This window comes from Lepidochelys kempii, chromosome 6 (assembly GCF_965140285.1).
Source record: "Lepidochelys kempii isolate rLepKem1 chromosome 6, rLepKem1.hap1, whole genome shotgun sequence".
NCBI classification, from domain to species: domain Eukaryota; kingdom Metazoa; phylum Chordata; order Testudines; family Cheloniidae; genus Lepidochelys; species Lepidochelys kempii.
The window spans coordinates 64,899,489-64,924,983 of record NC_136385.1 but is presented as its reverse complement, the minus strand read 5'-3'; the positions used below and the strand labels follow the sequence as shown (position 1 = coordinate 64,924,983).

The 25,495-nt window shown below is 42.5% G+C and overlaps 1 protein-coding gene across 6 annotated transcripts in view; it reads right to left on the bottom strand.

The window, feature by feature from the left end:
- The window catches only part of RAD51B (RAD51 paralog B), a 713,264-nt gene that overhangs the window by 199,993 nt on the left and 487,776 nt on the right, over positions 1–25,495 (bottom strand). The gene's annotated exons all lie outside the window — the stretch shown is intronic.

Sequence of the window (25,495 nt, the reverse complement as noted above, 5' to 3'; positions counted from 1 at the left end):
TGTCACCAGTCTTTGCCACCCCAGCTGTCACTTGATTTAGATTATGTCATTTTTTTCATTTGAAGTCAGTGCCTGGGGGGAGTTGTTTTGAAGGAACCAAGTTCTTCAAGTTCATCTGCATTACCTGCCATTTTATTACTTTGTAGCCTTCCACAGAGGTAAGCCTCTTAGGTAATGGAATGTGTCCATACAGTGGGTGTCTTGGATCACGTGCCTGTTTTCTGTCTCTGCTTTTTACTGAAGGTATCCCATGTTACTGATGGTGGTGCAATCCCTGTGAGGCTGTATAGCAATAAGGTGGGAGTCAGTTTTAAAGGCCCTTTGATAATCCTACAGGATTGATTGAGTTCAGTGTCAATTTTGTGTGCCTGGCTCAAGCATGGCCTCACCGGGACACAGTGCCCCACAGCTAAGTAACAGAGGGCAAGACTGGTTCTTCAAAGTGTTTTGGGGACAGCTCTCCATTTTGTGTTGGCCAATTTCTAGAGTACACAATTCCTGGAGTTCACTTTTTTTTCAGCTTCTTAATGTGCTCTTTGAATGTCAGCTTTTGGTCCAATATGACCCCAAAGTACAAGCTGTTCATAATGCTAAAGGATTGTAGCATCCTACAGTATCTGGAGTTTTTGCTTGCCTGGTGGCGTTTCAGGTGAAAGGTACATGTTTGTGTCTTGTTATGGTTGGCATTCAGGAACGATGTGTGATAGTATTTTTCAAGTACACTCGGAATCAGTTAAAATGTGCTCAGTGTCCTCAAATCTTTCATAAATGAATCTTTGCACATTGGGGAATTCTGGTTGGTCGTTCGTGTAGACATTAAACAGCCAGTGAGATAGCACTGAATCTTGGGACCATCCATTCTGCTGAGTATGCCATCGACTTTTCTGACCATCCATATCTACAAGGAAACTTCAATTCTTGAGCAGGGAAGAGACCAACATGCTATTTCTCAAAATTCTTGCCAATTTCAGAAGAAGTGCACAATGGATCAACAAACTAACAGATCAACAAACACAGCCTCTATAATTTTACAGGTTTCGAAGCCAACTTCAGTGTATGGAGTTAGGTTTACATCTTGGCCACAGCATGAATGTCCTGGGTGGAAACCGGCTTGGTTATCAGTCAGCTGCCCCTCCATTACTGGCACTATTCTGCCCATTATCATCTGCTTATATAGCTTGTAAGTTGAGCAGACTGAGTATACAGGGTGGTAACTCTTTGCAGAGGCAGGAGCTTTTTGAGTAGTGCAAACACTTTGGCCTGTCTCCTCAGCTTAGGTATCTGCATTGTCTCCATGCAAGACTTAAAGAAGTCAAGCAGCTACTTCTGTACTCTCATCCCGAAGTGTAGTAATAGTTGATTAGTTGATACCATTGAGTCCACCTGCCTTTCCACATTTCAGCATTGTCATGGCTCTTGTCACTCCTCAATGTTGAGCTCCTCACTGAAAATTCTGCTCTCTCGAAAGAGTGAGAAAAGTTGCGGCTTGACTTGTTTCATGGGTTGGTTTTCAATTTAGGATAATTGGTACACAGCATGGTTGGGAGAGACTGCAGTGATGAGCTATGGTTTTTGTTGATCAGGATTCAGTTTGCAAATGGTGATCCTGACATTTTTTTTGCATTATGGCACAGATTTGTTGTTTCTATCAGCTCCCTCCAGAGATGGGATCGCTCCTTCCCAATCTCTTTAATAAGCATTTCCCTGAGCCCAGTGGTTTCTTCACCAAAGGGATCCAGGTCAAACAGTTCTGAATATCTCTCATGTTGTTGGCTTGTCTGTTCTGAAAGCCCAGCTATATAGAGTGTCCAGCATCCCCTAGGGATGAGCTTTGGGGCAGTTTTCCACACCCAGAAGACAAATTCTCCATTGTGCTTGTTTGTCGGAGTAATATTATAAATGGATCCATCCAATTCAAAGGTAAACTCTTCTCAGTCAGCCCTTCTGAAGTTCAATCTCAGCAAGTACTTTGTTTCCCTGCGTTGTAGTGCAGCCTCTATTGTCACTTGCACTGGTCAATGCTGCAATCTTGGGCTTGCTATCACAGCTGCCCCCCTCTGAAATTGCCTACATTTTCTGAGGTGATAAAGACTAGGTCAGAACTGTACACCTTGTTCCATTGTGCGCTTTGGAAGGTGCATGTGTCCTTGAAGCTGTAGAGCAAGGTCAAGTTGCTTGTTCCTGCCCACTTCTCAACTTCTTCCACATTGTTGGGGTCTCCCCAGATGGTGGTGTGACTGACGTCACCTATGACAAGACAGTTTTTCTGGCAGTGGAAATTTGGTTGGCCATCCAAACTTTTCACCTGGTATTTTGTAAACAGAAACTACTACTATTTGATTAAGTTCAACCATGATAAGTTCTATTGTACCATGGTGTTTCGCAGCAGCAGTTTCCACCAGTCTTTTGTCACATAAAAGTATTGTGCTGCCATAGATGTTGCTTTTGAAATTCACAGCAAAATGCACACCAGGGATGCTTGGTCCTGTTGTCTCTCTATGTGTCTCTTGCAAGCACATAACGTCTGCTTTCATGTAAACCTTCTCTGCAGAGAATCTCTCCACATAAAAACTGATGATTTTATGTGCCAATTTTGGCTGAAAGGGTCTGTTTATATTGACAGCTATGTCTTCTATTGCAGTCTCAGGATGTATTGTCAGATTTGGTCCCTCCCATGGTTAGGTGCCATGAGAGATTAACAGGGGTCACGATATGAAAGTCTCTGACATGACCCCCTGGGGCAAGGTAGCGAGACATGACCCTACATCCTCTAAGATGTCTTGAGCACCATGGAGCGCACAGAGTGGGGATGACAGGACTTCAGTTGTGCCCTACTGCTCTGAAGGGGCATGGGCTCCTGGAATATCTTCCCCCACCTTGTGCACCCATGAAGCATCAAGGCACAATCTAGCCTAAAATGATTCCCTAGAAAAATGTCATGTCTAATTTGTCTCTGCACTTCAATGGAGAAATTGGGTTTCATTAAGACCAGGTTAATGGGCCAATAAAATTATTTATAGGGCAGTTTAAATGCATCATATCTCCCCTTCCCACACAAGAAAAACCTTCCAGCAGAAACTGTTTAGAAATGGGTTTCTTTTCTACTTTTTTTTATAGAACAGTGCAATAGCTGCTTGAAGTATTTTATGAGAAGTGGACCATAAATTCAATCTAATTAGGGTAGACAGTACATGAGCAATATTTGTGCTGTGTGTATATCCTACACAAGTCCATTAGCACAAGGATAGAAAGCTGGCTAGATCATGGGGCTCAACCGGTAGTGATCAATGGCTCCATATCTAGTTGGCAGCCAGTATCAAGTGGAGTGCCCCAAGGGTTAGTCCTGCGGCTGGTTTTGTTCAATATCTTCATTAATGATCTGGAGGATGGCGTGTATTGCACCCTCAGCAAGTTTGCAGATGACACTAAACTGGGAGGAGTGGTAGAAAAGGACAGAATACAGAGGGACCTAGATAAATTAGAGGATTGGGCCAAAAGAAATCTGATGAGGTTCAACAAGGATAAGTGCAGAGTCCTGCACTTAGGATGGAAGAATCCCATGCACTGCTACAGACTAGGGACCGAGGGGCTAGGCAGCAGTTCTGGGTTACAGTGGACGAGAAGCTGGATATGAGTCAACAGTGTGCCCTTGTTGCCAAGAAGGCTAACGGCATTTTTGGGCTGTATAAATAGGAGCATTGCCAGCAGATCCCCAACTAAATCATCCCAGCCAGGGCTTTGTCAAGCCTGACCTTAAAAACCTCTAAGGAAGGAGATTCCACCACCTTCCTAGGTAACCCATTCCCATGCTTCACCACCCTCCTAGTGAAAAAGTTTTTCCTAATATCCAACCTAAACCTCCCCCACTGCAACTTGAGACCATTACTCCTTGTTCTATCATCTGGTACCACTGAGAACAATCTAGATCCATCCTCTTTGGAACCCCCTTTCAGCCACTGGGTCCCTAGTCTGTAGCAGTGCATGGGATTCTTCTGTCCTAAGTGCAGGACTCTGCACTTGTCCTTGTTGAACCTCATCAGATTTCTTTTGGCCCAATCCTCTAATTTGTCTAGGTCCTTCTGTATCCTATCCCTACCCTCCAGCGTATCTACCACTCCTCCCAGTTTAGTGTCATCTGCAAACTTGCTGAGGGGGCAATCCTCCAGATCATTAATAAAGATATTGAACAAAACTGGCCCCAGGTCCGACCCTTGGGGCACTCTGCTTGATACCGGTTGCCAACTAGACAGGGAGCCATTGATCACTACCCGTGGAGCCTGACGTTTGGGCAGGGGGCTCCTGACCTGACTCAGAAGCTGATTAAGGGAGCATTCCATCCTTAACCATCTGAGTTTAATATCCCTGTTCTTCCTTACCCTGGATTTGAGAGCCAGGCAGAAGTTGCACTTCTGGGAGACATGGGACTCCCCCAAGCAATGGACACTCTTAGAGCAGGACTGGCACCATTTAAGACTGGTGAGCCAGGCATGCCCTGCTAGGAGAATAAGGCTCCCAAAGGGATGGGAGAGAAACAAAACAATCCTCTCTCTAATTATACCTAGCTAACTACCTAACCAACCAACCAACTATAACTATCACAAACAACTAACTAATCCTAAACAAACTACTATAGGAAAACTGTATACAAGAAAGCCGATATGTGCTCAAGACAGACACACTAAGGCTCCATCTCAGGCCGAGGCGATTGAGAAAGAACAGAGGTGGTTCACCTGTGCAATCTTATGTAGCCTCAGTGTCCAGGATGAGGAGGGATAGGGAACATGCATGGGCTGAATAGACACTGCTAATGGAAATTCTCCAATCAAGGGATTAAGAGGCACATGCACACTTGGAAGTGGAGCACCCGTAGGGCCACTATTCGAAGAACAATGTATATACTCTATTACACAAAAAAAACCCTATGGCCTGGTCTACACTTAAAACTTAGGTTAACATAGCTATAGTGTGCTCAGTGGTGTGGACACAACCCTAAACACTGTGGCTATGCTGACCTAACCTCTGGTGTAGACGTAACTAGGTCGATGGAAGAATGCTTCCACTGACCTACTACTGTTGCTCAAGGAGGTGGAGTTCCTACAGTGACCGAAAACCCCCTTCCATCTCTGTAGGATGCATCTTCACTACAGGGTTATATCAGCATAGCTATGGTGCCATAGCTATGCCACAATAGTTCTTGTAGTGTACACACAGCTTAAGTTGAAAGAATATTATTAAGGTAGCAAAGTCATGCACTCAGAAGTTAGGAAATGTCAGAATTAAGGTTTCCTATATAGTGTCAAGTATCAGGGGGTAGCTGTGTTAGTCTGTATCCACAAAAGAACAAGGAATCTGGTGGCACCTTAAAGACTAACAGATTTATTTGGGCATTATTGTGCCGAAATAAATCTGTTAGTCTTCAAGGTGCCATTGGACTCCTTGTTGGTTTCCTGTATAATGTCCCTCCACCCGCAACTCTTTGCGCTCTGTCTTTGACCAGCCATTTTCAGTTCCCCTCCCCTGTCTCCTCACCAGAGTTGTCTGTCCCCAACTCCCCCTTGCTCCAGACATCCCCGTATCTACATTCCTCATTCTCAATGGCTTCCAGTCCCAGTCTCCCTCAGTTCAGTGTCCCCTTGACTTGGCACCTTGTCCCAGTCAGTTTTAACCAGCAATTCCAGTTCTCCCTTGGCACCCTGGCTCCTCATCAGATCTGTCTCCCCTCTCCCACCACTTCCTTCCCCCTGCCCCACTGTTTCCCAGGCCTAGACTCCTAATCCAGTCAGTCTTTTCCTTCCAGCTCCTCGTCTGATATCACTCTCCCCACAATCATTCACTGGCTCCCCAGCCCCTCCTCCTTTCCTTCCCCACCTCCCAGTCCTAGTTTCTTTGCCCAGCCAGTCTCAATATCCTTCTACATATCCCAGCTCTGTTTTGTCCAGTTTTGTGCCCTGCCTGACACCTAGATTGTATTCATTGTTGCCTTATAAAAATTTCAAAAGCACCTAAATCCTACTTTTCAGAATGACTTAGACACCTAGAAGCCTAATTTTAAGTGAAAGTCAATGGGGCCTAGACTTCTACATGCTGAAGTCACTTTTGAAAATGGTACTTAGATGATTTAGAAAATTCTACCCTCAGTCCCTAATGCAATGGGGCCCTGGATCTTTGATTTCCAGGCACTAATACACTATAATTAATAAAAAACATTATTGCCTTCTTGCAGGGGGGGAAATTGGAGCACAAAGTCTTTAAGCGACATGTTCCTGTTCACACAGTAAGCCAATGAGAAATCCAAGACCATAACTCCTTCCTTTATTATTATTATTATTACTATTATGTATCAAGTGTCCATCACATGCTCAAAACTCACCAAACATGGCAGAAGACACAGTTTGTGCCCCAAAGAACTTGCAATCTTAAATGGACACTGATAGTATTATTCCAATACATTCACACACAACAAGGTGATGTGAGGTGGTAGGTGAGAGATAGCCAGTGAAGGGATTCAAAGAGAGGAGCGATTTGGTCAGAAAGGTGGAAAAGAAAGATGATTTTAGCAGCAGCATTTTGTACAGACTGGGACAGGGCATCTATGTGAAATATGGGAGGCAAGAGAAGAGTTTATTACAGTCAAGTTGAGAGATGTGGAAAGGTGTTAGGGATGGAGAAGTCAGGACAAATTTAAGAAAATATTATAGCAGGAGCAACAGTGGGTGGACAAAGGTTTGAATAAGTGAGTGAACTCATGAGGGCAAAGGGGAAACATGAGATGGAATCATTGGAGGATAAAGAACTGAACTAAACCCCACCCCACAAGAATTAAATCAAGTCCAGTTCTCAAACCATTAGACCGCAACCGCAGTTAGTCTCTAATTGGTCATCTATGAAACAAAACTTAATATTACAAAGATGAAAGCAAAAGCACACACAAAAAAAGTTATCAAAAGCACTTTGCTAGTCCAGCTCTTCCCATAATAATGAATAACATCATAGGCAATGACTCTACTAAAATAAATGATTCCTGCACACACATGTGCTTAGGCTTACTCCCAGAAGAGCCAGTCAATGCTCACAAAGGATAGAAAAAAACACACAAAAGAAGGAGATAGAAATGAAAAACAAGCCTCCTCATGAACAAGAGGACCAACTCCTGGAGAGAAGATACATTGTAAATCTCAAGTCTTGCCATACATGGCTGCCTAGGCTCCTGCTCCTAGAGAGGAATATGCAAAAGAAATCTTGCTGATCACAGGGAGCTGGGAGTCAGGATTACTGAGTTCTGTTCCTAGCTCTGCCACCAATTCACTGTGTGACACTTGGTAAATCACTAAACCGCTGTGCCACTGCCTAGGGTCCATAGCAAACTCTGGAATGGGGACAGAAACCTCCAGTAACTTCATTGCTTAGTGACAGGGTGTTAATCTTCTATCAGCCAACTAAAATGCTAGGGGCTATATATCCCACCACACCACATTCTTCCCCACATAGAGGCTGCAATGAAAAGGTTAAAGAGCAACAACTCTAGCGTTCATTTTTCTCCAAATCCAGTTGGGTCGATCACCTCTTTCCCCCATAGAAGAAACAAGGGCACACATTTTGGCACCTGGATTCTCCACCATCGCCAAATGGCTCCATGCAGATATTTCCCATCATCAGGATGCTATCATTAGACACTGATGTAAAGGAATCTAATTCTCCAGACCTACCACATCTTGAATCTATTTTGTCCACATAACTGATGGCATTGGATGAGCAAACGTCTCTATATTGTTCCAGCTCTTGTGGTGTGTATGCATTGATTTGACCGTAGACATCTAGTGAGAGAGCCTTAACATGAGAAAATGTCCTGCCATTTTGACATGGTTTTGGCTTCAGTCACTATAAAATGACCTCTAGATATCCCTGGATTCTGCAAACCCAACTTCACTGGAAAGAAACCAGCAAAAGCTCTAATGAATAACAAATATGGTCTGATAAAAGAAGGCGGGGGGTAGCTCCCTTTTATGGACACCCAGCCAGCCAGTTAGCTATGGGATCCCTCTTAGTAGTTGTTCTCTACTTGCTTTACATGTAAAGGGTTAAAAAGTCTTCCTGGATAGGTAAAAGAAAGGGAGTGGGCACCTGACCACAAGAGCCAATGTGAAGGCTAGAACTTTTAAAAATTGAGAAAAAATTTCCCCTTTGTCCGTCTGTGTTGTTCTCGGGGAGAGAGGGAACAGGGCAGAACTATGCTGTAAAAAACTTGGGCCAGGTATGAAAAAGCATCAGATCATATCTAGAAACTATTCATTTGAAACCCCCGATATGTAAGTAGATCAGGAAACATCTAGGAAGACGCGATTAGGTTTATTTCTTTTATTTCTTTATGGCTTGTGAATTCCTCTGTGCTAAACCCAAATGCTTTTGTTTTGCTTGTAACTTTTAAGATGGACATCAAGAAAGTTATTTTGATGCTTAATCCTTATAAGTGGTTCTTTTTAAATCTAGCAATAGTCTGAGTTTTCAGATGTATTTTCTGTCTTTTTGTTTTAATAAAATTTACCTTTTTTAAGAACAGGTTTAGATTTTTATGTCCTAAGAGGTTTGTGCACATGTTGTTTAATTAGCTGGTGGCACCAGCTGATTTCCTTGTTTTTCTTTCTCAGCTCTTCCCCAGGGGATGTGGGGGGGGGCACGGAGAGGTGAAAGGGCTTGAGGGTACTCCACAGGAAGAAATTCCGAAGTGTACCTTCCTGGGTTCTCAAAGTGGTTTTTGCACTTGGGTGATGGCAGCATCTACCCATCCAAGGTCAGAGAAAAGCTGTAACCTTGGGAGTTTAATACAAGCCTGGAGTGGCGAGTATTAATTTTTAGAATCCTTGCGGGCCCCCAACTTCTGTACTCAAAATGCCAGAGTGGGGAATTAGCTTTGACACATGCCCACAGAAAAACAAAACTTTCCAAGAAGGTGACCACCCATTCAATACTGTGACATGCCCCAAAGCCTCACAGCACTCTGTATAATGGGCCAAATCCAAATCCATAAAAATTGTCCTAACTGTCCTGTTTTCTTCATTTACTATCCCAGATTGCAAATAGAAGCTTTAACCTTCACAGTCTGCCTTTCGCCAGCCTGATGTACTCAGAGATTCACAAACACTTTGTTGGCAGGAAATTGTTCTTAGTGATCGTAAACATTACATGCTCTGAGGTTATGTTCAGATAAGCATACAACATTCTAGGTGTTCATCCAAATCATGTCTTAAATACCCCAACTTTTGAAACTGGGCTGGAAATCTCATAAAAGCAGTCTGTCCTGAGGGTACTTTCTCTCATTCAGACCAGAAAGACTTGTTCCGATCTCATCCAGAATCAGAGTAGGCTCAGATCTAGGGTTTCCGTGGCTCTTTATAAAATAATGTGTGAGGAAAGCCATGCAGCTCTATCCAATTCTATGACTGGATAAATCACCCAATTTTCATGAAATTCCCCTTTCCACGGCCACTTCCTGTCTCTTTGCAACATCCCTTATCACTCTACTTCGTAAATTGCAGGTTGATGTCTTTTCCTGGCTTCCCAGTCGACGTAAATTGCATGTTGACCTTTTCCTGGCTTTCCAGTCAATATAAGAAGTCTCAAGAGGCCAAAAACCTCACAGAAAGACTGATTATGGCAACCCCTTATGCTGTAATATGTTTGAAGCTCCATAGCCTCTGGTGAGCCTCCTACATGGAGGGGGAATTCAGGAGATAAAGCCATTACAATTTACCAAGTGGGGAAGGACACTTAGGGAATTCAGTCGGCCCCAGGTCTCTGGTATCAAAGTGAAACAGGAATATGAAAAGGGGGAATCTGCTCTGACTGGCAGGTCAGGAGTGTGTGCATGTGGTGTGAAGCTCCTGGGAGCGCATGCCCCTACGTGGCTGAATACTGTAGCTTGCACAGGCCTAAGGTCTCCACTGGCACAGAGAAAAATGAAAATCACAAAGTTAATGTAAAAAGAAAAGGAGTACTTGTGGCACCTTAGAGACTAACCAATTTATTTGAGCATAAGCTTTCGTGAGCTACAGCTCACTTCATCAGATGCATAAAGTGGAAAATACAGTGAGGAGATTTATATACACATAGACCATGTAAGTTAATGTAGTTTTTCAGAGCCTTCAGAAATATTTGGTTTGAGTTTGGTTCTAGAAACAAGAAAAGGGTTCTATGTTTACCAAACTGTTCAATCCGGCTTTATGTTCTGATTTCACAAACACTACCGTATCACATTGAACTGGTGCACTGAATAAGGCAGGACTAGTGTGGAAATATTAATGAAACTATGTAATTAATGATTGTATCATAACAAGTACACAAACACATACGTTTTATATATGGGCATAGGTATGCATCGGTAGGTAAAGTTAACATTCACCGCTGCTGTGTCTGGGCTTCTTTCTTTCCTCATCTTGGTGAACCTCATTAATAAGTCCCTTTGTAACATATCTCCCAAGTGGTTTCTACTGGAAGAAAATGTTATATAATTGCATAGATAGACAGACAGACAGATAGATAGATAAAGCCAATGCAATCTCTGATTCCGTGATTTTTAATCCCTCACAAATCTTCATGCAGCCAACACATTGCCCTTTCTCACGTATTGTCAGCATTTTGCTTTCTTTTGGCATGTAAGTGACTCTCTCTCTCCCTCACACACACTCACCATCTCTAGACACTACTAAAACCAACAATGTCCCTCATGGTTTCTTGATGTGAAGCCACAAACTAAAGTTCCCAGACACTGGCCAGGAAGAAATGGGATTCAACCAAACCCTAGACCACAACATAAATATTTTCACCCACAGTATTGGCTGCAAAAAGCTTTAAGCATGCAACAAAAAAAGTTTTCCAACTGTTTTTGAGCTCACTCCATCCTTTTCCAAAAAGTAAAGTTCTTGGAGAAGATCTAACAATAACAATTGCGAACTCATATTAGGAATGAGACACTAATTTCATCATATCTTCCTAGGCTTCAGTAGAATATACTTCAGGTATATTCAGCAGAATATTCAGTAGAATATACCTGCAGTATAGCCCAGTAGAAAAACCATTAGTATATTCAGTAGAATATACTTCAGGTCCCCCTGGAGGACATGAACAAAAATGATAATAGATGTTGGATTTGTCAGTCTGATAAAAGTAAATGAAATACACCCTTTGGGAGTGCCCTCATGTTTATACATTTTGGGAAAGGGTGATAGGCAGTCTTTAATTTAATATTAAATTTAAAACTTTTTATGGTACCCAGCTTTTCTGTCATGAGAAATATTAACAGCAGCGATGTTACCAAGGCAGAAGAAAATATTGTGTTAAGGGCAAGTTTAGTGGCCTTACAAAAATGGAAAACATCTGTACTGCTGAATGTTCTACACTGGTTGAATAACATTGGCAAACCATTTCTTTAATAAACAAGAAGAGCTTAAGGAGAGTTGGTCTAAATTTTGGAGGCTTCTGATTAATACATTTTTGTTGAATTACTTTATAATTTTGTTATTTGAGATAAAGGAAAACATGTTCTGTTTCACTGAATTCTTTTATGCATGATACAGACAGTTACATAGTCATGTAGGACCAGAAGCAGCACCTTAGATTCATTGTGTCTGGAATGTTTTGATAACAAATGTGCCATGGAGAACATTCATCAAAAATGAACCCTCTCTTGTCATTGGGTAAATCAAGGGAGAGGTGAAGCGTTTGGATCCTTCCTGTCACAGAATTATTGGGAGTTGTATTTATGTCTACAATGCCCAGATACTGTACTATGGTGACTGATGCTTTAGAAATTCAGATAGGTATATCAGATATAAATACTGCCATGCCAAAAAGCCCCCGAAAGCTATGCAACTTGGGGGGGGGGGAAACATAAGTGAAAAATTCTCTTCTAACCTTCCCTCTCCCACCCTGTACCCAAAAGGCAGATAGTGAGTTCCAACACAAAGTGTTTATGTACGAAGTTCCATATAGCTATCAAATGCTTACAATGCAATTGAATTGGAAGCCCATCCTATCTATTCACTTCTCTTCATAAAATAATACTTTCTTACATTTTTCTTCCCTCTTAATTTTCACCTCTGTCCCCTAGTTTTGGTCTTTCCAGTGGTTTCAAATAGATCTAAACAAAGATTTAGATCACCACTGTCTCAGCGCAAGGTAAGAATAATATAAAGAAAAAATAGCATAATCCAGCATCCATTGACTTTTAATGGGAGTTGGATCACATCTAATATGAGAAACGAACGGCTGCTGAAAGGGAATTTAGCTGATTTTCTAAATCCACCTGAACTTTTGTCTCACTCTGGACTGATTTAAAAACAGATCAAGCTGCATCAAGTCCAATGGCAGCCTGTCCTTGGCCAATGAATAGGATGTTTCTCCTGAGGACATACTGGAGAAGAATCTGGTTAGTAGTAGTAATCATCATAATATGCCAAAATACAAGGAAAGCCACATTTCCCCCTCCTTTCTCCCACCACCCAAACAAGGAGAGGCTGAACGGCTGCAGTAATCCAGTGTGTTACATCGAAAGCATATCCATCTGGAAACAATGAAGTCCATCTTGACTGAAGCATATGATATTATTCTGAATATGTACGCAGGAGCCAAATCTGCTGGAGCCAAAAGTGCAGGCAAAAATAACATGAGTGCAAGCTGGCGGACTGGAAGGCTCAGATGACTGATTATAGGACAGGGCCTTTTAAATTTAGGCCAAGTAATCTCAAATCTTTTGACAGTGTGGGCCACATCTTAATAGAAAGACTGTCTCATAGACCTCCCGGGATTTCTCACCCGTTCATGAGTGTGCAGGCAATTGTCTTCCCGTTTACAATCACATAACACCCGAATGACAACTACAGCAATTAGTACATGGAAACGTAATCCCAGGAAAATAATATATTTTTAGCTTTTTTTTTAATGCAATGTAGTTAGTGGAAATTATGCTGATGACCTAGCATCATAACCAACCAAGCTCTCCATAGGCCACCACAAGAACTTGTAGACCAGGGGTTCTCAACAACGGGTCCGGGGGCCCCTGAACAGGTTTCACGGGTTCTGCCAAAATAAACCAGAGAGCAGGGCTGACGTTAGACTTGTTGGGGCTCAGGGCAGAAAGCTGAAGTCCGAGCCCTGATGCCCAGGCTCAAGCCCAAGCCCAAGCCTTGCTGTCCAGGGCTCAAGCTGAAGCCTGAGCAATTTAGCTTCACAGTGCTGCCTGTTGTGTCGGGTCCCAGGCCATTCCCCTGCTTGCTACTCCCTAATGCTGGCCCTGTCTTTTAATCTACTGGATATGCAGAAAAAACAGTTGTAGTGGCAAAGGTGGGCTGTGGAATTTTTATGGCATGTTGTGGGGGCCTCAGAAAGAAAAAGGTTGAGAACCCCTGCTGCAGACTACAGTTTGGAAAGCACTGCTCTAAGTCACTGTTTTAAGTCCAGCCCAGACCTCTGGTGATTAGAGTTGCCAACTTTGTAGTATTTAAAAACCAAACATTCCAGCAGGAGTACCAGAACCTCCCCCAACCCGCCTCTTCCCCCCATGACCCCACCTCTGTCCCACCTCTTCCTCCCCCAAGGCCCCACCTCCTCCCATTCACTCCTCTTCCCCCCCTTCCCCAGCAGCTTGCTCCTTTTCCTCTCTCGCTTCCCCCCAACCCCCCGCCCAGATCAGGAGGGACTGGATATCAAAGGCTGTTACTATCGTATAAGACTGTTTAGTGGCCTTGTAACAGGAAGCCATCTCAGGGAGCCTCTATGTGGCATGACATAGCCCTGCTGGTTCGCTACCCATAGCTCCCTCTTGGCTCTTGTAAGAACTTACCTCCCAAGCCAGAATACTTAAACTAATATCCCCCCTTTGTGGAGTCTAATTTATTAAATCTCCTACAGCAGGAGTGCCCAATTTACAGCCCGCGGACCATACACAGCCCACCAGAGCATTTCATAAGGGCCGTTGCCTGCTTCAACACAATATACTAATGGCCAATTCATTAACATTTTATCATCAGGTTTATATCATTTTAGTTTACACAAGTGTGTACATAGACAATACTGTACATAAAAACAACCTATCTAAATACTTATGAAACAAGCTGGACTTAAAATATAAATCAATACAAGTGACTTTAAATCTTATTAAAATATGTAGAATCTGTTTGGCCCACACAAGGTTGGGCATCACTGTCCTACAGCACATCAACTTACTTCTTTGCTCAAATCCAACCCTTGTTCCAAGGATCCCACAGCCCTCCTTCTGGGCCAGTCCTGAGGTAGGTTCCCGCCGTAGGCTTGGAGTGGGGGGAAGGCCAGGGGCAGGTGGGCAGGCCAGCCTCCTTCTCTCCTTCCTTTACCACTCTGGAGGCTTATTTTTTATCGGCAAGCCTAGACTCATTTAACCACATGACCTACCTGTCATATAGCTATGATAATTGCCCCCACTTTGGGAGGAAACCTGAGTCAGTCAGGTGAGGCTGGAGCCATTACCCCTTAAAGGGCCAGTCACCCTGTGAAAGGCCTGTGTGAAGTGAGCTAGTGGCCTCAATTCAGTTTCAAGGAAACAGATTTTTAAAAAATCACCACTAAAGGCACAAACTGACATCACTGATGGGAATTCTAAACAGACACCAAGTATGGAACAGGCTACAAAGAATGAACTCCTTGCACCCCTAGAGATGTCCCCATGAGGTCAAGGGCTGGGTATATTTGTAGGGTTCTTATGAAGAGAACTTGGTACTGCCTGTGCGGTACCCATTCTAAGGACACACACTGGCCCTCAGTCACTAGGGCTGTCAATCCAGCATCTTTCCCTTGCATTGGTATCACTTTAAAAAACATTACTTCAAGTGAAATCTCGAGATGACTGAGTGCATTAGAAGATGTGCTGCTAATGTGCTCAGAGCACGGTGAAAGTTTGCATTGCCTGAATCTGGCATGCCTGACTCCAGCTCTTTTTATGAAAGGTACAGTATATTTTGCCCACTGAAGACAGTATTTCAAAACTTGTCTGGTGTTAAAATGTTCTCTTAGCTTTGACACATCTGAAAGGTTTTCGCAAATACCACAGGATGTAGATAGTGCCAACTGAGCTCCTTTTCTCAAAAACCATTAGGAAAATGCTGCATGAGATGTTTGCTTTTGAGTGGTAGCTAGATTAACCATGTGACAATGGGAAGGCCATGTCCACACCACCACTTTTGTTGGTATAACTTATGTTGCTCAGAGGTGTGAATAAAACACCTCCCCCCCGAGCGACATCAAGTTATACCAACAGAAGCACCGGAATGGACAGTGCTATGTTGGTAGGAGATGCTCTCCTGCCAACATAGCTACCACTGTTCGTGGGGGTGGTTTTATTAGGTCAATGGGAGCAGTCTCTTCTGTCAGCATAGAGCGGCTACACAAGCGATCTTACAGCTGCACAGCTGCATCAGTACAGCTGTGCCGTTCTAAGCTTGATAGTGTAGACATTGCCCCAGATCTTCTTGATATCAGACCTGTTTGTGGTAAGAGCTGGGGAAGAAACTAGACCCTATGTGCCAGTGCACTTAATATAGAAGGGTTGGCAGGGGTCAGGGTATCTGCATAAAGTCTGAGCACTTACTGTAATGTAGCTGACGTAGCACAACCAAGAACCTTACAGTTCACCTCTAGAATCCTTCACATGTTCTCAGGCTCCTAACAGAACAGGAGACTGTCAGCAGGAACCAGCATTGATAGTAACCTCTCAAAAGATCAAAAGGGCTGGTATCAGTACACCAACACTACAATTCTCTTTTCTGTATCCAAACGGACTGATGCCAGGATGATGTGTATGCACCTACACAGGGAGTCTACAGGTTATTACTTTTGTACTCCCTGCTGAAATTAGCTACTTTCATATCCCATATGTACTGTAATCTGTACATTCTCAAAAAGAAAGAGACTTGGTTAGTCTCTTTCTTTCTAGACAAGAAGAGACTTGGTTAGTCTCTAAGGTGCCACAAGTACTCCTTTTCTTTTTGAGAATACAGACTAACATGGCTGTTACTCTGAAACCTGAAATATTTCGTATTTCAGATGCTTGCCAAAGGCCAGGTCTATGCCAGAAACTTTTGCTGGTATAGTAATGTCAGCTAGGGAGTATGATATTGTTTACAACTTTTCTATGCTAGCAAAGCCCTAATGTATCCAAGTTATATCAGCATAAAGCACATTTGCCAGAACAGCTTATTTTGCTTGGTGAATCAGTATAAGCTATACTGGCAAAAGGACTCTATACAGATACAACAAAATGGAAAACATTTTCTTACATAGACCTGACCTAAGAAGAAATGTCAAATAATCTAGTGATCAAGCAGAAAATCCACACAGTTAAGTTTTTAGACCTGGGTTGAGTCTGCAGTTAGAAAAACTGTCTTCTGGGTTATAAACTAAGCACGTATGAGGAGCGAGAATAGATGGGAAGTCCCGTCATCTTGTTTACACAGAATCACTTTTTTTACTTTACCTGTACTTCAGTGTCAGCCTATGTCAGAGAACAGATTGATTTAGCAGAACTTTTAAAAAATAATTCACTCTTGTTCAGATTTGGTTTTTTTTAATCAAGTGAGAGGTACAAAGGTTCTGGTAAGGGACAGGAGGCAGTGAAATCTGTCAAGGTATTCCAAGGGTAAACACTTCTTGATATTATACTTCTGGTGTCAGGAGTGATGGTGTTCCAGTTATTGAGGGGAAATTTTCCCCTAGGCTAATTCCAGTCTGGGGGAAGCATGACACTGAAGTACAGTTCAAGTCAGAAAAGTGCTTCTCTATAAAAAACGACAGTGTTCCATATTTATTCTCTCTCAATGCAAACAAGCTCAGCGTACAAGCCATGAAATGATTTCTCTAACTAAAAACTCAGCCAATGTCTGAAAATCAAATTGGGTTCCCCTCTGCCTTTCCCCCTCTCCTCTCCTTTTAAAAAATGTTGTTTTAATGAATTGTGAGTTTAGTTTTTGTAAAAGGTGCTAGATTGACAGCCTGGAGGCCAAAGTCCTCTGTTTATCATCAGAATTGCTGTATTATAAGTAAACTTCCTCACCCTACCCTGGCAATGTGTTCTAATCCTGTCCTGCTGGGACCAAACACATGGTAGATGCCTCATAATACAGACTAGAAGACAGTCCCTGCTCCTAAGAGTTTACAAATTAATTTCACAGATCATGCAATGAAGGGGATAAGGTAAAAAAACAGTAGGGAAGATTTGGGGGAGGAAAGGCAAGACAATAAGATTATGGTTACTTAGCAAACGCTAGTACACAGCATGGAAAAGTAAAGAGTTTCTTTTTTGTTGATATAAAAATTTCAACAACAATATACTAATGCCACTGTTGGCTCATTTTTGTAGTCTTGGTGGCAGAAGTCAGTCTTTTGAAGGGATATTAGTGAGAAGACAGGTTTCAGAGTAACAGCTGTGTTAGTCTGTATTCGCAAAAAGAAAAGGAGTACTTGTGGCACCTTAGAGACTAACCAATTTATTTGAGCACAAGCTTTCATGAGCTACAGCTCACTTCATCGGATGCATACTGTGGAAAGTGTAGAAGATCTTTTTATATACACACAAAGCATGAAAATATACCTCCTCCCACCCCACTCTCCTGCTGCTAATAGCTTATCTAAAGTGATCACTCTCCTTACAATGTGTATGATAATCAAGTTGGGCCAACTGGAAATGGCCCAACTTGATTATCATACACATTGTAAGGAGAGTGATCACTTTAGATAAGCTATTAGCATCAGGAGAGTGGGGTGGGAGGAGGTATTTTTTCATTCTTTGTGTGTATATAAAAAGATCTTCTACACTTTCCACAGTATGCATCCGATGAAGTGAGCTGTAGCTCACGAAAACTTATGCTCAAATAAATTGGTTAGTCTCTAAGGTGCCACAAGTACTCCTTTTCTTAGTGAGAAGACAGGGACCTTACAGACCATCTTTTAAAAAGGATTCCATATATAAAGGGACAGCATGGAAAAAAGCCTGGAGATGGACAATGAGGATTGAAGAGCCTATCACTGCCCTTGACCCCCTCCCTTCTGACAGTGGGATAAGAAATACGGTTGGATAAGAATGGAGGGGCAGACTTATGCAGGACCTTAGAAAGACAAGACAAGAACCTAAAATTTCAAGTAATGGAGTAGAGGAAAGCTGTGAAGAAATTTAAAGAGAGGGATTAGAAAATGGTTCTAGTCATTGTGTTTCAGTTCTCTGTGACTCAGTTTCCTGGGAATAATATTGACCTGTGTCGCGGGGTGTTGTGGGGATTAAGTATTCATGGTTGTACAGTAATTTGAAAATGTGATGCCCTGTATAAGAACTAGTATGATTATTAAGTGATCCAGCCAAGTTGGCAGTGACCAAAAGGAATTACCATCTGAAAGCAGCCTGATTGGTCTGTGAGAAATAACTTGGATGTTGCAGTTCAGTTACTAGTAGACAAGTGTCCAAAACACAGCTGCCCCCCTTTGTTGGCAGGTTTCAGCAAAAAGGCTCAGGACTGAATTTGCCTCACATCCCTAGAGCTGTTCCCACTCCTTGTCTGGAATGCCCAACATCAGTAGAAGCAGGAGCTGAGAAGTTTGCACAGCTGCTGCTTATGCTTTATCTCTTCTGGGAATAAACAGTTTCCAGGGCTCTCAATCTGGCACCCTTCACCAGCATAAAAATCACTTAACATTTTAAAAAAGCTGATTAAATGAAAGATTGAGTGAAACACATGATTCCATTCTGTTCTACTCCATTCTTTTGAGGGTTCTTTCCTTGCTCTTTAGGTTCTTATACATCAATGCAGTCTCTGAGCCCCTGAGTAAATGGTCCATGGTTAAGACTGATATAATGTAAACATTTTTCCTGTGTAAAAGCTCCTCGATAAGAGGAGTGGTCCATAAATCCAGCCCCATTTAGTGTAGACAGTACTCAGGCAGTATTTATGTTGTGCACACATCCCACACAAGTCCATTAGCAGGGATAGCTCACTGCAAACAGCAGAAGCATAAACAAACACATAAGTCAGCAAAGTGGCCTGATGATATGTCACCTTTAGAAACTTGTTATTGTGCTTTTCCCTCTACTTTATTGCATCATTTGCATTGAGAGCATTAGCTAGTTTAACACTGCACCAGATTTGTTATATTAACCATATTTATGTAATCATTACACAGTATGTTAATATGTGCAGCCTCACCCTGCTCTCATACAAGTCACTAAGCTTGCATTGCCACTGCCTGTGACTGTATCTGCCCTGTGGATAAGTGGAAGACTTTAGTCTACAGGGCTATCAGTCAAGAACCTTTCACCCATGCTCATCTGACCTTTTTTTTCTTTTTTTAAAGACATGCGAATTGTTTAAAATGCACAAAAATTTGAACCTGTCACATACTGTGCAATTTTATTACCAAAATTTTATCATTAGGCCTTAAGTCTAAATAAAAAAAGTCAAGAGGAGACAGGACACAGCAGTAGCCCAGCTATCCTAAAGAAAGGATCCACAAAAGACAGAAGGTAGTAGAGTTCACAGAATTCTGATCAAAGTTTCCTCAATGTCTCCACACTTGCCATTCTTTCAAACTCCAAGACCAAGAGAAAGATCCTGCCACACAAAAAGCAAAATGAGAAAAATAAAAAAGAGCCAGCTGGAGACACGAGAGAAAGAAAGTAGGTGAGGTGATATCTTTTATTGGACCAACTTCTGTTGGTGACAGAGACAAGCTTTCGAGCTTACACAGAGCTCTTCTTCAGGGCAGCGGCGTATTAACGCCTTGGCCGACAAGGCCTAGGCCTAGGGTGGCAAATTTATAATAGCAGCCAGAGGCTGCTTCCCCCAGTGCCGATTCGCGCCCTCCGCCCCCGCCCCCGCCCCAACTCCACCCCTTCCCCACCCCCTCCCTGCCCCTATTGGTCCCCTTCCCCAAATCCCTGCCCCAGCCCCGCCTCCTCTCCTGAGTGCGCCACGTTCCCCCCTTTTCTCCTCCTTCGCGAACCTGTTTCGCGCACAAGCACTGGCAGGGAGTGGGAAGAAGCAGGATCCGGCAGCACGCTCAGGGGAGGAGGCGGAGGCAGAGCGGAGGTGAGCTGGGGTGGGGGGTGCGGCAATTATTTCAGGGCATAGGGGCGGCAAAATCATTAATCCGGCACTGCTTCAGGGGTATTGGAAAGTCACTTCACTGTTCTTTTCTCCCTGGGAGCAATGATTTTGATGAGTATCTGAGAAAAAGGAAACCTAGGATAAATTAAGAGAGAGCAAACAAATCCAATGAGTAATGAGAGATAGGCTACCACCTAACCTGCAAGAGACATGTGCGGTGCCCACAGCTTCACTTCACCCCACAAATACAGTTCCTAGAAAGATACTATTGATGATGCTGATGCAGAAAGACATTACACACCAGGAAAGTGCATTTGAGAATAAACAGTGAAGTAAGGTTAAATAGAATCAGTCACGCTACAATTTTAACTCCATTGGAAACACAAGGAAAATGGGGACATCAAGGGAAATAGCATGATTCTCAAATAGATATAGACTAAAAATGATGAGAAAAAGTATTTCCAGCCTTTTTTGAGGGTTTGGCAAACAAAAACGATTTATCTTGCTGTGCTGTATTAAGGAGATTTCTTTTCCAGTTATGTAATTGTGCAAATTCTACAAGCTTGGGTAAACTAATCTTCTCGGAGAACGCCTCCTCCCATAAACTGTGTGATACAGAGTCTGGGTTAATGAGATTGTACATCTGGTTACCTAAACCTGCATTGTGGTCTGGGAACAAGCCTGTGTTAAAGTGCATTGACGTACTTGGAAGCTATGTTCTTCATAACACTGAACCATTAAAGTATAATCCCCACCTGGAAAATGTACTCTCTGGCAATACATTCATCCCTTCAAATGACTCATTCAAACAGTCATTTCTCTTTGTCTTGGGAAGAAATCTATTTTTTACCTGGTGTTATCTTCAGAAGGCTCATGTTCTATATTGTAGGTATGGTATATAATGGCATGGCACAATATAGATGGATGTCTATAACAGGCAACCTTCTAAGTGAATTCCACTTCTACTTCAACACCCAGCCCTCTGCCCTAGAGAGGTATTATTTACGTTCCACATTCAATTATCTGGAATAGTAATATCCTTTTTTGCCACTACTTTGCATTGAGCTAACGGTCAACACATTATTCAATATCATCTCCCAATTTTTTCCTGCATTACTGCCCCAAAAGCAGCACTCTACTGGGCCATATGTTGTCCTCGATCAGTATATGGTACTCAGGTGGATGTCAGCTGGGATTTCCCACACAGATCTAGGCCACTAGAAGACACTTAGTCTGTACATGTACACTTGGGCATGTCAATGCTTTGAATTACACTTCTGCTGCAATCCTCATCCTGGGCTTCATCTCCTCTTGCCTGGACTATTGAAATTTCCTTCTCTGTGGCTTCCCCAAATCCCAGCTTACCAGACTGCAGCATGAGCAGAATGATACTTCCTGCCTCACACATGCAAAGAGACACAACCATAGTCCCCATGTACTTAAACACCTTCGTTGGCTCAAGTTCTAGTCCAGAATCCAGTTCAAATCTGCTGTTGTGTTTGAAACTCTCCAAGGGCTTGCCCATGCCCACCTCAAAGCTCTTGGCTCTCTCTCTACTCCCCTCACTTAAACAGACCTGGCTTCTTCTCTGTCTTACCACTGCAGATCCTGCCATCTAGAATAGCTTTATGTGTTTCTGATTTGTCCTAAAGGTATGTCTACACAGCAAAGAAGAACCCGCCTAGGCCAGCTGACTTGGGCTCACAGGGCTCAGGTTGCATGGGGCTGTTTCACTGCTGTGCAGACTTCCGGGCTTGGGCTGGAGCCTGAGCTCTAGAACCTTCCCACCCCACAGTATCCTAGAGCCCAGATTCCAGCCCAACCCTAGAAGTCTACCCAGCAACAAAACAGCCCCCCAGCCCACACCCTGTGAACCTGTAGCTGCTGGCATGGGCCAACCGCAGATTTTTCTTTGCTGTACAGACATCCCCTAAACTAATTTTAAGACTCATCCGTGAATATCTTCTATCCCTGTCTATGACTTCATTTGCTTTTATCATTAACTTTGTAACTGTTAGTTATAGCAACTCCATAAAGCATTTGGGGATCCAGTTTATAGGGGAGACACTAGAATACACAACTATATTGTTTATATTGTACTTGTGCTGGTCATGATCCCCACCCACAGTAAATTCAATATACTCAATTTCTTTAGATTAAATCTCAACATTCCATAACTTGCAATAAATATGTCCACCTCTCTAAAATATCCAGAATCCTCTGTAATTTGGGGCAATAATCCTCCACTCTGTTTGCACACCTGCTTAAATTTGACACCATTTGAAAATATAATCACTATATTCATTATACTCCAGTTTACTAATGCAGATTTTAAAAAAGTATTAACCACACATTTCCCCCCTGTGATTAGCACTTATTTCCTCTCCTCTCTGCAAATACAATGTGGTTTATTTGCTTTCTCTCCTTCTTATTGAGAAAAAGCCAGCCTGACACTAATTTATCTCAATCCCCTCATTTGCTATCAGCAAATTCCTTAGAATTGAGTTAATTAACTTTTGCTCCAGTGGCTGTAGAATAAAAATACTGTAGGTTCTGCAGTATGTTTAATGATCATTCCTTAGTCATCGGTGGAATGACAGACAAACATATAAAGAGACAAGGTGCGTGACGTAATATCTGACGAGAAGTTGGTCCAATAAAAGATATTACCTCACCCACCTTGTCTCGCTAATATCCTGGGACTGACATGGCTACAACCACACGGCATGTAGACAAACATATATACAGTCTGGAAGACTCGCCCCCAAAATTTTTTGAAAGTCATTTTTTCATTATATATCTCCACCCCTCCACCAAAGATAATGGTTGTCTGATAGTCACAAGATTGGAATGTTATTCATACAGTACTAAGCAAACCAGCAAAAGAACAGCTGGTCTGTAACCAAGGACACCCTGAAAGTTATGTCTGGTATCACTTTGATTAAGGGAAGTCTTGTGCTTGTTTTTATGAGTCACAATGGATTTGTGGAATTGCAACACTTTTACCTGAATCAGGAAAACTGCAATCTGTCACCTGGTCTAGGCTGTGAAAGTCCTACCTCAATCCAAAACACAGCCTCTTTACTATGCTTTAGGAAATCTCTTTGTCCTAGTTATGGATCCTCTCTCACTTATGCTAGCTTCATACTAGGAAGGACACCACTCCTTTGCTGAGTTGATAGAATCTGGCCATAGAGTCCTCTGCCTTTCAGGTGCTGATTTTTCCCTTGTCTGAGTGAACTCAAGGGACCGATGCAGGACAGATGCCTCTAATTTTCAAAGAGCACTTATACAGAGGACAGTATCATAGGAAGTTGGCTGCCAAAAGAAAATTACTTTTCACTTCTTGAGGCACGACTATAACCGTATGCACTTTCAATAGGTAAACTGAGGATCTGAGAGCCTTTATGAAGACATTTTTACCCTGGGTTGGTGCTCTAAAATAAATAACCAGGACTTTTTCCCCCAAACAGGGTTTTTCTTCTATGCCAGAAAGGATCTCCTGTTGTTTGCAGGAGGGATTTTGAACCGGGTCCAGCCACAGGTCATCATGCCACCTTCCCAGGGTAGCAAACCCTCTATCTGATGCCCAGGTCCTACTTTGGCACTTTGGAAACCCCACATGCCCTCCATCTTTTTAGGGAGATGATGTGGTATGCCATGGTGATCTAGCTGGAGGTCTGCCCAGTGATGCGGCTGCTGTGTACTGGACTACAGCTTCCAGTATGCACTAAGGGTGTTTCACAAAACTTTCTAATTTTAAACATATCTAACTGCAAAAGAAAAAAGTGTGATACTTGTGATGAAGAGGATTAAGAGTTATTTCTTCAAACTAACCCTATCATATCTGTTACTTTCAAACCTTTGCCATAACACTACTTACTTTCATGGCTAAAGCTAAGGTAAACTGATCTAACAGAACAGCAATGCTTGTCAATATCACTAACCGACAGCCTGTTCCAGCTACAGCAGCAGAAATCCAAGATTTAATCTGGAACCCTTGTAGGGATACTCTGGCCCCACGTTTAGCATGAGATTTGTTTGGTCCCAGGATTGTAGTGGAAATCAATACTTAAAGTGTGGTCCTAATCTGAAAAGCGTCTCTACAAATTGCATTTTTGTCTCACTAATGTTGATAACAAATCTGTTCAGGTCACAAGAACCAAGATTTTTCCTAACGGCAAGCTCCACGTGGCATCTGAAAGTCAGGCTGTGCTCTTCGGCTATGTCTACACTGCAAAAACACACCCACAGCCGGCCAGGGTCAGCTGACTCAGGCTTGCAAGGCTTGGGCCGTGAGGCTATGAAGTTGCAGTGTAGACGTTCAGGCTTGGGTTGGAGCCTGGGCTATGGGACCTTCTCCCCTCATGGATGTGTTTTATGGATTTTTGATTTTTACACATAAATTCAGTTCTTGTCAGGGTGTGGCTGGAGGAATACGAGGATATGACATCATAAGTACCAAGGAGATGACACATAATTAACTGAGATGGGGAATGATTATCCATGGCTGGGACTTATTGGCACGATGATGATAATAATTATTAATAATTATAATTAACAATTCAAACTGGTTCAAATGTTTTGTTTTTGTTAAACATCTATTCAACTAAAGCACTCAGGAGAAAAGCTCTTTGTTAAAGGTTCAATTAAGGGCTAAGGAAACACCTTCTACACATTTCCATGAGTTCTCCAGCAAAGTCAGGGAAGACCTGACTTGATACCCTGAATTTCTCTCAGGTGAAAACAGCAGAATGTTTAGCCTACTTAGCCTGCTTTGTACATTATAAAGCAGTACTAAACCCAGTCACCCCAGCCCGCTGCAAATCTCATTTAAAATGATCCAGGACACAATTGGCTTCTTTCTACCTTTCACAACATGTCTAGAGGGACCAGAACTCCCTGTAGCACAGAATGTAAAGCAGAACTAGGGAGAACTTAAAGAGCAGCTGTATTCAGAAATGTGTTTCTGTACAAATGACATTTTGGGTTCCAAATTTACTTTTCAATGACTCCAAAGTAAATTTGTCCACTCTATATGTCAAAAGATTCTTTTTCTACCTGTCTTTGATACAAATTCAACTTGAGATGTGAGAATCCAGATGAATTTTCTGCCTCACACTGTACATCATCCCCAGGAATAAGGATGCTGAAATGAGAACTTCACTGATTATGTGCATGGTAGAATCACTCTCCTATAGCTGTATGGGCCCTGGTCAGCTAGCAGAAGGAACCATTGGTTTGTGGCTGTAAAATCAGAAGCTCTGACTGGCAGACATATAGGGAGCAAATATGAGAAATAAGAAGGTGCAAGTTTTACATAGTCATTTTTCCGACAACACCCTGACTTTAAGAAACAGGAAATCAGTAACATTAGAAAG